The sequence below is a fragment of the Triticum aestivum genome, chromosome 2D, assembly GCF_018294505.1.
Source record: "Triticum aestivum cultivar Chinese Spring chromosome 2D, IWGSC CS RefSeq v2.1, whole genome shotgun sequence".
Classification (NCBI taxonomy): domain Eukaryota; kingdom Viridiplantae; phylum Streptophyta; class Magnoliopsida; order Poales; family Poaceae; genus Triticum; species Triticum aestivum.
In genome coordinates, this window is record NC_057799.1 from 588,006,854 (window position 1) to 588,021,185 (window position 14,332).

Below are 14,332 nucleotides of genomic sequence, written 5' to 3' on the forward strand. Positions count from 1 at the left end.
TGTTGACCGGCCAAATAGTCTGCATGGCGCCATGTTGACTAGTTAAATTGACCACGTTCCTTGTGGGTCCCACCTGTCAGTTCGCATAGGCAAAAGGTCAGATAAACACAAATTTACGCAGGCGTGACAAGGCTCCAACCCGTGCGTGGGAATGACCTGGTTCTGTATCTGTCTTTCAGGGCCTGATGTGTGTGCATTCACGTGTAGGTTGAGCACTGGTGCGCGAGAGTGTGTGTTGGTCGTGTGGTGTACTGGTGTGTGCATGCATGCGTGCATGTGTGCATGTGAGTGTTGTGTGCGTGCGTGTGAGTGTTGCGTGCGTGCGTGGCTGCGTGTGTACGTGTGAGTGTTGCATGCGTGCGTGGGTGAATGTGTTTGTGTGAGTGTTGCGTGGATGCAGTTCGTGTGCATGCGTGCGTGTGTGTATAATCACCACACCAGCTCCTGTGTGTTAAAACAAACGGCTCAGCATACCAATACAAGGCCACCTTGTCCGTTGTGCCCGCGGTCATAACTTCGAACCACACCGTCCAAATATTTTTTTGTCGTTTGTTTTCATTCTTACTAGCAAGATGCCCGTGCGTTGCACGTAACATCAAGATGCATTTGTATGACTTGTTTATCTTGTGAGAGAAAAGGATGAATGAGGGAAGGCCTTATTTGCAAATGTGGAGAGGTGTGTGGGTACCTTTTTGCAAAATTGCCATAGTTTCTTTCCTATCCGTCAGATATAAATCGGATGGCCTATATTGCAGGATGGCAGGCACACCATCATCACCAACTCTGTTTTTTATAAGAGTGTATTTTATGTATTTTATAAGAGTGTAGATGCAGAGTAGATACAAGTCGACAGGTGGGCACGATGGTAGTGAGATAATGCGATGCAACACTAGAGGTGCCACGTGGAGCGTTTAACTGGTCAACTAGTCATGTCATGAGCAAATACAGAGTTGTACGGTGAGCCCGTGACTGTATAATAACCACTAAACGTAAATGGTGACCGTAATGAGTGGATTTTGAAGTCCAATGTATGTATCATGCTTTCGCTTCAAATACAATGATCGTCATTGCATATATCGCGAGAGAAAGATGAAACATGCGTGAATTTTCTGGGGGCTTACTTTTAGAGGACCTGGAGATAGTTCTGTGTGCATACGTGAAAGGGGCGTACAGGGGGGGGTATGCGATGGAGAGAGAGAGATGCTCTTCATTTCTCTTTATTATGACTAACTTTGTATATAGTATAAAAATATACAAATTCACAGTGCGGAATAAATATCATTGTGGGCACCATGCAATACAAATTAGCGTTCGTACTCCTCCATATAACTTTGTAATGTTGTATATATGTAGAAACTCTAAAATAAATTTTTGGCCACACTTTATTCAAAAGGAACATTGTATGCCAAATAAACGTGAAGAGAGGGCTTTTTAGATCAATGGGGTACGTGATGTAACATGTGTGAATGCGTAGTTGATACATTTGGCGGGGCCTAGAGAGGTATGTGTGTGTATTACGTATTCGAGAGAGGCATGGATAGAGGGGCCGACGGGGGGCGTGGGAGAGATAGCACGAGAAATGAGAGTGGTCTAGTGAGAGAGAGACGAATATGACGTCACGACAAGAGATTCTATTCCCTTGAGTGTGTATATGCAAGGGCGGAGGGAACAGAGGCACCATGAGAAATTTTCTGTGTGTGTGGTGTTTGTGTTGGTATGTGTGGGTGTGAGAAGATAATGAGACGTGGGGGCAGAGGGTGTGACACCGCGTGAGGTCTGGTGGGTCGAGGTGAGGCCCTTCGTTCGGTTCCGACCTGCGCCACATTGGTCGGCCCGTGACGCATTTAGGGAGACCCATGGATGACTAGTCGTACAGGACAAAGATAGCAGAATTGTGAAGGACTCTGTGTCCACTGACAAAGCCGTCTAGGATTTGTAACCCTAGGTTCTCGGACTAAGGTAACCCCTTTATCTCTGATATTACTATTCATCCAACCTAACTTTAAGGGGCATCCTACAGAATGCTCTGCTAGAATCATACTCGTCGATTAGGAAGAGAGGTGTGAGACAATGCGTGAGAGACAGGCGTAAAGATAATGTGCGTACATGAGACACGTAGGCAGGTCCATGTATATAGAAAGGGTCGATGAGGATTGTGCGTGTGTATGTTTGCGAGAGGAAGAGTGCTTGTGATAAAGGTTAGTGAAAACAGTTGTAAATGGTTACGAGAGGGAGGGAGGGTTATATCTAGAGCATGTGTGCGAGAAAGACACCTCGGGAGAGTGTGTGAGCATATGTGAGAGACCACCGATGGAGAGTGAAACTACACGTAAAAGACTGCTCTACACATTGATTAAAGATATAAATTGTATCCAAATATTAGGATGGGATCATGATATTTGCAATTCGTGTAAGGAGCGGTCATTGATCCATCAGACATCTAGATTCTATCGAATTTGAGCATGTCTATGTTATTATTCGACACAATTGATCCACATAGTTAGTATTTTGAACTCCAGACAATGCATCGCTTTAGCAATCGAATATAAACGTGAGTATAGTTCATGTTGTGTGTGTAAAGCACATTATACATACGAAAGTTACACAATGGACATTATAAATAGCTACCTATGAACTAGCATACATTTGAATTCAACTTAAGGTGGTTTAAAAAATCGAATTCAACATGAAGTCCATTCAATTATTTGAATCTGATATCATGGCATTTGTAAACCATACCTACATTATGGGGGCACCAATCTTTGCTCTGATTTTGTACATAATTGCATATGTAGCCGTGTACAAAATAGATTCAAATTTAGCTCCTCCATTCTAAAATAATCGTAGTTATAGGATTTTCAAGTGTCAAAATTTGAAAAAGAAGCGGATAATTTAATGAGGTTTTCAAACATACAAGGTCACATATAACGTTGTCTATTTAGGTCAATCCTCATAGTTCAAGAGTACTCTAAACGTGAATGCTTGTGTTTCAAAATTTCGAACGAAGCGCCAAAAGAGCCTCTACTCGCCTGAAACCGCGTGAGACAAATGTTTGGTAGTACAAGGAAATTACTTTTCTAATAACTCCGACCCGTGAAACCTACCGGCCCGATGTCCAAAGGTCTAAACCGGGGTAGGTTTGTAGCTTCATCTAGACGCCACGCAACCGCATCCGAAAAACATTCATACACAATGTCCGCCTAAGCACACATGCACGAGGCCGAAATCGCTCCCGCCCACTATTTGGGACACCTGGGATTACCATCCTACCCCCAACCCACAGTAGGTCCGAAATTTAAGAGGGGGGCAAAGTTTGTACTTTCCCCAAATTTGAAACAAGTGCGTCCCATCTTCTGTTCAAAAAAGCCAAAAACAACCACGTCCCAAACCGAAACATGGTTCCCCCCCCCACCCGTCCGATTCTCCATTCGTACTCCGTGGGTGCCAAAACAACCTCTCCACCGGCCGCAAAACCCCGACGTCCTCCGTCCGCCACCCCATCCCACCCATCAACCGCCGCCCTCCTCCATCACGCCGGAGCCGATACCCCGACGTCGTCGTCCACCGCAACCTCAACCGCAACGCCCTCCATGGCTAGTAGTTGAAGCCGAGGCCGAGCCGTCCGTACCCGAGCCAGTTCAACCACGCCGTCCTGCGCCTCACGCTGCCACTCCAAATTCGCCACCCTCCACCGCACCGGAGCTGTTCCTGCTACGCCGTCCTTCGCCGCCTCGGATCTGCTTCCCATCGACCGACATACGGCCACGGCAACACAGTCAACAATTTGGCCGTGGGTTCGTCCAAGCCTGCACCCTCCAGAACATCGGTTTCCCCGGTAAAAAGAAGAAGATCGGCGCGACATGTGGAGGTGACCACACCGGCAACCAAAAAAGGTACCCCTCTTCCCTTATTTGTGCAAATCTTACGTCTCTGCTTGCATGGTATTCATCCCACAGAAGACAATAGTTGACCGCTTCTTCTTGATACTAGATGTTCCTAGTAACTCGAGATGCACAAGGTTTCTCCTCATATACTATTTCACCTTATCTAGAGGTCCGTCGCCCCCCTGAATTTCAATTTCTGGCCAGTTGATTCCCAATTAACGGAAGCATTCCCCGGCGTAATAGGCGCTAGTACGCCTATTACGTCGGGGAAGCAGCGCCTTGGTGTTTATCTTAGGGGCGTGTGCGGCCTAGAGCTACTGGCGCCCGATCTGGAGGTCAGCCGGGATTAAAGGGATGGCCTTGGGGCGCTGCCAAGCACGGCGGTGGTGTGAGGTCGATGGGAGGGCGGGGCGGCGGAGGCAGGGGTCTGGGCCGGTGGTCGCTAGCGGTTTGAGAAAGATCGTCAAAAGTGACTGGCGGGAGGTAGACGAAGGCCATCTGCCCGTTCCTTATAGATCGGACGGTTCATTAAACAAATCGACTGACCTATTTATTTTCAGTCGACTGATATCTTAGATATGACCACATGTGGTGGTGTGCTGGAGGAGTACCTGCATTTCCTGTGCTCATATATTACAAAATCATACGGAGTAGAATCTAATTTTGTTTGCCATGCAATGTTGTAGAGCTATCATATGTCTCCTGTCGTTTATTTTTCAGCCACCTGCTATCTGCTACTTTTACAGTGCACTAGTTCTGCACACACTTCACCCTTACTCTCACTATTGTGTTTTTATGAAAGGGTATTTCAGACTCTGCTGCCATGAGAGAAGCCAAAAAGAAAAGAGAGAAGTCGCTCCAGCTTCGTGTGCGGGTAGGCAAGACACGTTACAGCGCTATAAAGGCTGTAGTGTCAACAGATGCAGACGGTAAACGTAGCTCTGGAGTTGATGACCTCGCTCGCAATGAACCACCATCCCAGGTGCTTGCTTTAACTTCGCGGTGTCATATGTGGTTGCATGTTCCATATGGTGTCTAGCTTGTATTCGAAAGGCCGAAGTCGGTAAGATAAGGAAAGATATTTTTTTACATGAACCACCATCCCGTGAACACCAGAAGACAAATAGCTAGTCAGGGCACTGGCCGAGCCAGTGACAATCCTAGCAAAGATAGGCATCACCTGGAAGCCAACTAAAAAGCTGCGATGGTGGCGAAGCAGCCCGCCTCCCACCAGGCTCTCAGGTCCTAGATGATCATGCTCACCACTCCAGCCGGATGTCTAGCTTGTATTGCTTCCAATTTGGTTAAATTGCATCTGCTTAGCTTACACATTATACCTTTGAATATGATATGCCTTTCTGTTTTTGGTACATACTAGTACATCTGTGCATTAACCATGTTCTTACATCAAACTAATGTTCTTGTGTATCCCTCATATCACTTATGACGAGGCAGGCAGGCAAGGGGACTACTCATTTAAAGAATGCAGCGTCAGCCTCCCGATATGATTCTCAAGAAACAGAAATGCTAGATGAAGATAGTGAACGTAGCTCTGTAGTTGATTACGACATTTCCCCTACACTAGCATCGCAGGTGCTTGCTCTAACTTGGCAGCGTGATATGTGGTTGCATGTTGCATATGGTGTCTAGATTGTAATTCTTCCAATATGGTTAAACTGCATGTGCTAGTCTGCTTAGCTTATACATTATACCTGTTAATGTGACATGCCTTCCTGTATTTAGTACATAGTACATCTGTCTATTAAGCATGTCCTTACATAAAACTATTGTTTTTTTTGTATCCCGCATCAATCAACATGACGAGACACCTTTAATAGCGATATTAGTTGCATCTTTCATATGATTTATAGCATGCGCTGCTTCTAATTTGTTGAAATTCCATTTATGATGGGACACTTTTAACTTGGCAGAGTCATATTGGTTGCATCTTTCATGTGGTGTCTAGCTTGCATTGCTTCTTATTTGCTGGAATGGTTTCTACTTAGTTTACACAAACAGTTGTGAACATGTCATGCCGTCCTGTTTTTCGTACATATTCCATCCTGGTATCATGTGTTTGCCTTACATCAAAGTAGTGATTGTCAGTATCATGCATGAATGAGTTCTGAAGAGAGAATTTTATTGCTTTTTCTTGTCGGTTTTACTTGACAATTCAAAATCAATAAAGCGGAAGGAACTTAGGAAGGCAGCGGATAAAGGTGCTCCTTCCGAACAGAGGGCCTCTACAGTTTCTACTCCTCCGCACACCCAAGATGATTTCCAAGACAACACATGCATAGACACTCAACAAAGCTGTGTTTATGATGAGCATGTCTCCCCTAGTGCAGTATCACCGGTGCTCCCTCTAACTTGGCACTGTTATATGTGGTTGCATGTTATGTGTGATGTCTAGCTTGTATTGCTTCTAATTTTGTTGAATTCCATCTGCTTACTTTACACATTATACTTGAATAAGACACGTGTTCCTGTTTCTAGAACATACAATACCTGTCTATCACACCATGTTCTTACATCAAATTACTACTGTTGTGTAACCTGCAACAATCACTTATCATAAGACACGTTTGACTTCGGAGTGTGATATAGGTTAAATCTCACATTCTTTTCTAGCTTGTACTACTAATTTGTTGAAATGGCACTTATGACGAGACAGTTTTAACTTCGTAGAGTGATATTCGTTGCATCTTTCATATGGTGTCTAGCTTTCATTGCTTCTAATTTGTTGAAATGCCTTCTCCTTAGTTTACACATCATAAGCTGTGAATATGCAATGATGTGAATATGCAATGGCACTAATGACGAGAGACCTCTAACATGGTAGTGTGGTGTTGTTTGCATCTTGCATATGATTTATTTCTTGTACTGCTTCACATTTGTTTAAACGCCATTTATGATGAGACACTGTTAACTTGGCAAAGTGATATTTGTAGCATCTTTCATATGGTGTCTACCTTCCATTGCATTGCTTCTAATTTGGTGAAATGTCTTCTTCTTAGTTTACACATCATAGTTCTGGTTATCTCTTCCGTCCTGTTTTTCATACATATTACATCCTCCTATCATGTTGTTGTCTAACATCAAAGTTCAGTTCGTCTGCATCACGCATCAATTTGTTCTGAAGAACTAAATTGTTATTCGTTTTTCTTGTCGGCTTGACTTAACATGGCACAGAGAAAGTGGAAGAAACACATAATGGCAGGGAATGAGAAGCGGATGAATCCTGCAGATTCTGCTGGTACTAATGGTGCAATAGAAGGTCAAAGTCCAGCGGAAAATTCTACAAACACGGCATCCCATGCTACACGAGTTGCAAAAAAAGCCAAACAGAAACAAATAGCTGCCACCAAACAAGCAGAGACAGTCCTAGTTCTTGCAACACCTACCACAGTACTACCAGCTGCACGAGTTACTCGTGCGTCAACTGAGCTAGTAGCACGTTCCCAAGCTCCCTTGCCACCTGACACTACTTCCCAAGAACTCTTGACACAAGACAAGTTGGCAATATCAGATGAACCTTGTGAGCTTCAACAGCAAGAAGGTAGTTGCTGGAGTCAAGTTACAGTTGCATGCTTCTTTATATGTAGTCTCACAGTTTGATGTACACTAACACTTCCTATGTTCGTTGTTGGACTAGCACCTAGGCGCAAGAGGAAACAAACATCAGGGATAATGCTCGATAGGTTAACTAAATCTAGAGGAGGAAGAATGGAGATCCATTTTGAGGCAGGTTTAAAAAGGCCACGTGATGCTACAAAGTCAGCCAAGTTAGTATCAGAGGCAGCGGTTGCCGTTAGGTGTCATGTACGTATCCTCCCAACATGGATTCAGTACAGGAATGACAAAGACGAAACCCAGTTCAACACCTTCCTCGACCATTTATCTGTAAGTATGGTTATGTATGGAAACTAGTAATATCGTCTTGCTCTGTCCCATACTTTCTAGGTTGCTGATAATGAGACTCCCATAATTTTCAACAGATGAGGTTCAAGTTGCATAGCCAAGATGATGCAACCAGACAAGCTTGTACCCATGTTTTCAAGTATGCTTTGCGACAGTATCGGTATAACTTGAGGAAAACTCACTTTGAAGGCAAGGCTAACAGTGAATTTTCCCAAACATCTCCAGTGGAAAATATATCGGATGAAGACTGGAGGGGCCTTGTTAAACACTGGTCTGATCCGAAGTATCAGGTACATTATATATGTGTGATCAGATCACATGTTGAAGTCCTATTTATGCATGTGCCACACAAATCTATCTTCTTGTAGGTGAACTGTTCAAAGAACAAGGCCAACCGTACGAAAGTGAAATTCCAACAGACGACAGGATCTCGTAGCTATATTGCACACTGCGAGGCTCTTGTAATTAGCTGTTGTTTCACTCTTTTCGCTGTACCATATTATCAGATCTATATTGACTTGTTCGAAATGCATAGGAAAGCCCGCAAGGACCAAAAAGTACCTGAACCAAATGATGTGGAAATCTTCACGGACTGTCACACCAGCAAGAAGAAGGGCATGACTACACCAGTCAAAGCCGCTGTTGTAAGTCCTTAATCCTCATGCCTTTTAACTACTACTTACTCTGACTTGTGCCTTGAACTGCATGGTTTGCAGCCAATGTCTATTACTCTTTTCAATTTTATACACAATTGTCTTAGCGTATCATTGCACCTTACAAGGTTTAAAAGAGAGGAGTGATGTTCCTTTGATCTTGACCCGTAATCTAGTTCCGTGCTGGACTTGCCCACACAACGTTACAATTGCCTGTTTGTCTGTTCACAGTTGTTTTGTGATATGAATGATGTCATACTATGCTTACCGTATTATAAACTTCGTCTCTTTATCCTTAGCCCTCAATACAATGTGAAGAAATAGACAATACATTAGTGATGGTACATGGTCATATGTTTGGAACCTGGTTTTATTATGTACTTTGCAATAAAATACAACTAATATTTTACATGGGTTCACCAGAATAAGTTCTGTATATAGACCAAAGCTATTTTGTTTGGTTTTGCTGCCTCCTTAATATCTTCTGTTCTGGTACTACTAATGTAAAACCTCAACTTTTCAGCGAGCTATGAAAAAATGGTGGAACCGCCACCTTCTGAAGGTGGCGAGGCAACTATAACGGCAATGTCAGCTCTTGCCGCAGTGGGTTAGTACATGTCCACTAACAGTGCCAAACACACGTTCCTACGTAATACTGGGTTGGTTGTTAAGGCAATATCGTCCAAACTGCCTCATGATCAAGATATGCAAGCTCAAAGCAATGTTGTATCTGCGCTCCAGACACAAGTCCATTCCCTAACAGAGACCCTTTGTGAAACAAGGAGAAACATTGCTCAATGTCATCAAGATATGCATGGTTTTGAAACCAGACTATCAGACATTTGATATGTTGTTCAGGAGCCTAGGGGAAATGAAGGCGAGGGTTATGGTGCTCCATCGGACAATACAGCATGAAAACGTAACAGTCAGGTCAAATGAACTGAGCTTCTGAACTTCTGGTGGTGCATTTATCTGCTAGATTGTTAAGTTTTATGCCAACCTTCCTTTTGTTATATAGTTGTAATTTGTTTTGGTGCGATACAAAATTTATTCTTAACGTGCAACCACCGGCTGAAGAAAACAGCAAGCCATTTTTATATAGTGTAGGCTGTTCCCTATATTTGCACTGGTCGCGATCTTTGATGCCGAGTGGATGTAATCTGTGCAATCGCCTTAATAGCCTAGCGTTAGTTTCGGCCTTATTTATTTCCTAGTCTTCTTTTTCCCTGGTTTGCTAGTGGCCGCAACTACCATGGGCCATATACAGGCCGTAGGATCCATGGGTCTCCTACGGGCCGTCGATAAATGGGCCTGTAATCGGTGGGCCTCGGGCCGTCGGATAAATGGGTCTACATGGGCCATAATCGGGCGTAATTGGTATCGGCCCAGCATGGTAACAGGCCGTTAACAGGCCGTAGGACAACAAAGGCTTAATTCTGTCACAGGCATAACAGGTCGTTAATGGGCCAGAATATAGGACGGGCTGGAAACGGCGCAACGGGTTAACAGGCCAGAAAGGGGCCGACTCTTGCCATGGGCCGAATTTGGCCCATTAGGGTAACAGGCCAGTAACGGGCCGACTCTTGCCATGGGCTGAATTTGGCCCATTAGGGGAACAGGCCAGTAACAGGCCGACTCTTGCCATGGGCCGAATTTGGCCCATTAGGGGAACATGCCAGTAACGGGCCGGAAGGAATCGAGGGCCGAAAAGGAGCCCAAGAACGTATGGGCCGTCAATAGGCCGAAAGCTAACTCGGGCTGGAAACGGCCCATGTAAATCACGGGCCGTTAACGGGTATAAAGAAAATTAATGTTCATTATGGGCTAGAGTCACTGTGGGCCTGTAAAGGGCCGAAAGATACGAAGGCCTCATATGGGCCGAAAGACGTCGTGGGCCATACATGGGCCGAAAGTGAAATGGGCTGGTGTTATATTCGACGGCCCACATGACATTGTTGGGCCGATTTCCTTTAGGGCCTAACGGGCCGTGAGTTAACGGGCCGTAAAATGGGCTATTTGCGAAGAGACCGTTAACAGGATTTTCATGGGCCAACCCGTTAACTTTTGACCAAGTCAAATGGGGCGGCTTTGTAAGCTAAATGGGCCAGTGGTGGGCCATGGCACGTGTCGACATATCATAGGCGCCTATCTGACCCATTGACGAGCTGACACATGTTTCGTCCGGCCAATAAGAATTTTACACGTGGAAATTTCCCATTGGTCGGGGCTGTTAACGGGTTATCGGATCCAAAACCCGACCCGATAGCTTAATGGCATTCCGTTACAGTGGATGCCACGTGTCGGTCACCCTTGACGAAAGCACTTCTGTGACGCGCGATTTATCGTCATGGAAGTGGACACTTCCGTGATGACAATTTTGGTAATGTCATGGAACACTTCTACGACAACACATGTATGACTATCTTGATTCTGTCATAAAATCGTCATGGATGTACATGCATGACAAAAAACGCGACCTACTGTGACAAACACGTATCATCACGGAAGTGTATTTTTTTTGTAGTGCCTCGTGGGCAAGGCGTTCCGCAGCGGATTCTACTGGCCCACGACGCTCAACGATGCTGCAGAGTTGGTGAGGTCCTGTGAAGCCTGCCAATTCCACGCCAAGCAGATCCACCAGCCTGCTCAAGGCCTCCAGACTATCCCGCTCTCGAGGCCATTCGCGGTTTGGGGGCTGGACATCCTGGGCCCGTTTCCTCGGGCGCCCGAAGGCTACCGCTACATCTACGTTGCCATCGATAAGTTCACCAAGTGGGCGGAAGTGGAGGCCGTCCGCACCATCCCAGCCGACTCGACAGTCAAGTTCATCAAGGGCCTCGTGAGCCGGTTCGGGGTTCCTAATCGCATCATCACTGACAATGGCTTGCAGTTCACCAGCAACCTTTTCAAAACATATTGTGCTAACCTTGGAATGCAAATATGCGACGCCCCGTTGGCACACCCCAGGAGCAATGGCCAGGCCGATCGCCCCAATGCGGAGGTCCTCAGAGGCCTCAAGGCAAGAACCTTCAAGAAGACACTACAAAAAAAGACACATCCGTAACATTTTGGGCCGAACGAAGTTTTTTTCTGTCATGCTTATGACACTTCTATGATGATAATTGTGACAAAACCCGGTATCATCATAGATGTGGTGGGCTCCTACTTCTATGACAAAAAATCATGATAGAAAATGGGCTTTTCATCCTGAGCGGGCTGGAGACGCAGCTGCATGACATTCTTTGGGCCGTCCATGACAGAAAAAACCATGTAGAAGCAAGGGCGAGGAAAATATCGAGGGAGTTCCCGGTTAGGGTGGGTGGTTGGGGGCCAAGCGATGCGCGTTTCTCTCATACGTACGCGCGCGTGTGCGAGGCGTTGCGCTCTAACTGAACCCGAGCGAGGCGTTGGGCTCTAACTAAGCCCGAGCGATTGAACTGGCTACGTTACTGAACCCGAGCGATCGATCCCTTGCTGTTAACTGAACCCGAGTGATTCCTTCGCTACTGTTGCTAACTGAAGCTGCTCGATTCTGCCTCTAGATGAACAGTGACCGTTGTTGGGGGGTTTGGATGAACAGTTCCCGGTGGGGAGTGGATGAACAGGACCCCGTGGTGTTGCTGCTGGATGAACAGGACCCCGATCAAGCCGGTTGGGGGTGGATGAACAGGACCCCGTGGAGGGCTGGATGAACAGGACCCCATGGAGGGCTGGTTGAATAGTAGCCGGTGGAGGGCTGGATGAACAGTAGCTCGTAGAGGGGTGGTTGAACAGGACCCCGTGGAGATGGCTGGTTGAACAGTAGCGGGTGGAGGAGCGCGCGGTGGAGGCTGGATGAACAGGAGCCCGTGGATGAACAGTCGCAGGTGGACGCTGGAGGAGGTCGACGGTGGATGAACAGTAGCCCGTGAAGGCTGGAGGAGGTCGACGGTGGAGATGAACAGTATCCCGTGGAGTCCCGTTTTGCGCTATGCCACACCCCTCCCGATGAACAGGACCCCCGTTTCGACCGTAGCGCTCCAACATAAGTCCGTCTCCTCCGTTTTGCGGTACGCCACACCCCTCCCGATCAACAGGACCCCGTTTCCACCGTAGGAGGTCCAACAGAAGTCTGTTTCCTCCATTTTGCGGTACGCCAGACCCCTCCCTATGAACAGGCTCCCGTTTCGACCATGGCCGGTCGAACACAAAGTTTTTCCTCCATTCTGCTGTACGCCGGGCCTCATTTCGATTGGCTGTTCCGTCCAAGCCGGTTGGCTCCCGATGAATAGCACGCGTTCTGTTGCCTCCCGATGAACACGACGCATTCCGTTGCCTCCCCATGAACACGATGACGACGCAGCTTCTCCATTCCGACCCAGCCATGTAAACGAGCCCTGGTCGTACGTATGCGCGAGTAGGCATTTGAGACCCCACCCGTATGTACGTACGTGGCCGTATTTACTTTCTTGCACCCTGGCCGCTGTACGTACGTGTACATGCTATGTGCGCGCCTCTACTACGACATGTGCGCGCCTCTACTATGACACGTCCCCTTCCTTACGCGGTCACGGTTCATCGCTGCAGCCTGCAGACAGACCGATCGTATGTACGTACACGTTCGCGACCAGAATGACAACCCTACGTACGCTTCGACCAGGTGGGTCCCGACTGTCAGGCACTTCCTTGCGTGCGAAGATGTAGCTAATGGGTCCCAGCAGTCCGGGGCGAATCATTTTTTTTGCCCGTAATATGGACGCACTTCCTTGCGTGCGAAGATGTAGCTGGTGGGTCCCAGCCGTCAGGGGGAAACATTTTTTTCGTGAAATACGGTGGCCCGTCCGGTGGGTCCCAGCTGTCAGGTGGTGGAATAATTATTTTGCGCGTAATAAGGAGGCACTTCCTTGCTGCTGCCGTGGACCCAGCTGTCAGCCTCTCCATGTACAGTACTCTTCCGATGGAAGTCGTTCCTTGACCATGTTGACCACGCCACGCCGAGAGCACCAGGGCGGTGGACGACGGCAAGGCCTAGGAAGGAGACGACACGGAGCCAGGGATGACGCAGCAGTTGTTTTCCACGCGGAGAGGAGTACGAGGGTTCACTAGTTCGGCTTCGGTGTGAGGCTGTCGTCGCCGCAGGGCCTGGCTAGCGGTTGGAGTAGTAGGGGGCGGTGAGGTCTCCGCGGCATCACAGCCGGCCACCGGAGGCAGGAGCAGGCGGCACGACTAGCGCTTCTTTGGGCAGTTGGAGCAAGAAGACCAGAGGTTGAAGAAGCACTACGGCCATTGGATGGACATCGTACGGTCACTGGAGGTAGAACCGTTCATATTGACTAAGTTGACAAAGCCCTTCATCCCCGTCAACTTAGTAGGCCCACTAGGCAGCCTCCCACTATGTTGGGTCCCAGCTAGCAGGGGTATTCATTTTTTTATGCGTAACAAGGAGGCACTTCCTTGCGTGCGAAGATATAGCTGGTGGGTCTGACTTGTCAGCGGGGGGAACATTTTTTCGCAAAATACAGAGGCCCTTCCGGTGGGTCCCGGCTGTCAGGTGGAGGAATCATTATTTTGCGCGTAATAAGGAGGCATTTCCTTGCGTGCGGCTGTGGACCCAGCTGTCAGCCTCTCCACGTGCAGTCCACTTCCGATGGTGTCGTTCGCTGACCGCGTTGACCTCGCCGCGCCGAGAGCACCAGGGCGGTGCACGACGGCGAGGCCTAGGAAGGGAATGACACGAAGCCAGGGAAGATGCGGCAGTGGAAGCCCACACGGAGAGGAGTACGAGGGTTCACTGGTTCGGCTGCGGTGTGAGCCTGCCATCGCCGCAGAATAACAGGGGGTGTGGGTGAGCAGAGGGATGGCCTGGCAGCGGCGGGAGTACGATGGGGCGGTGAG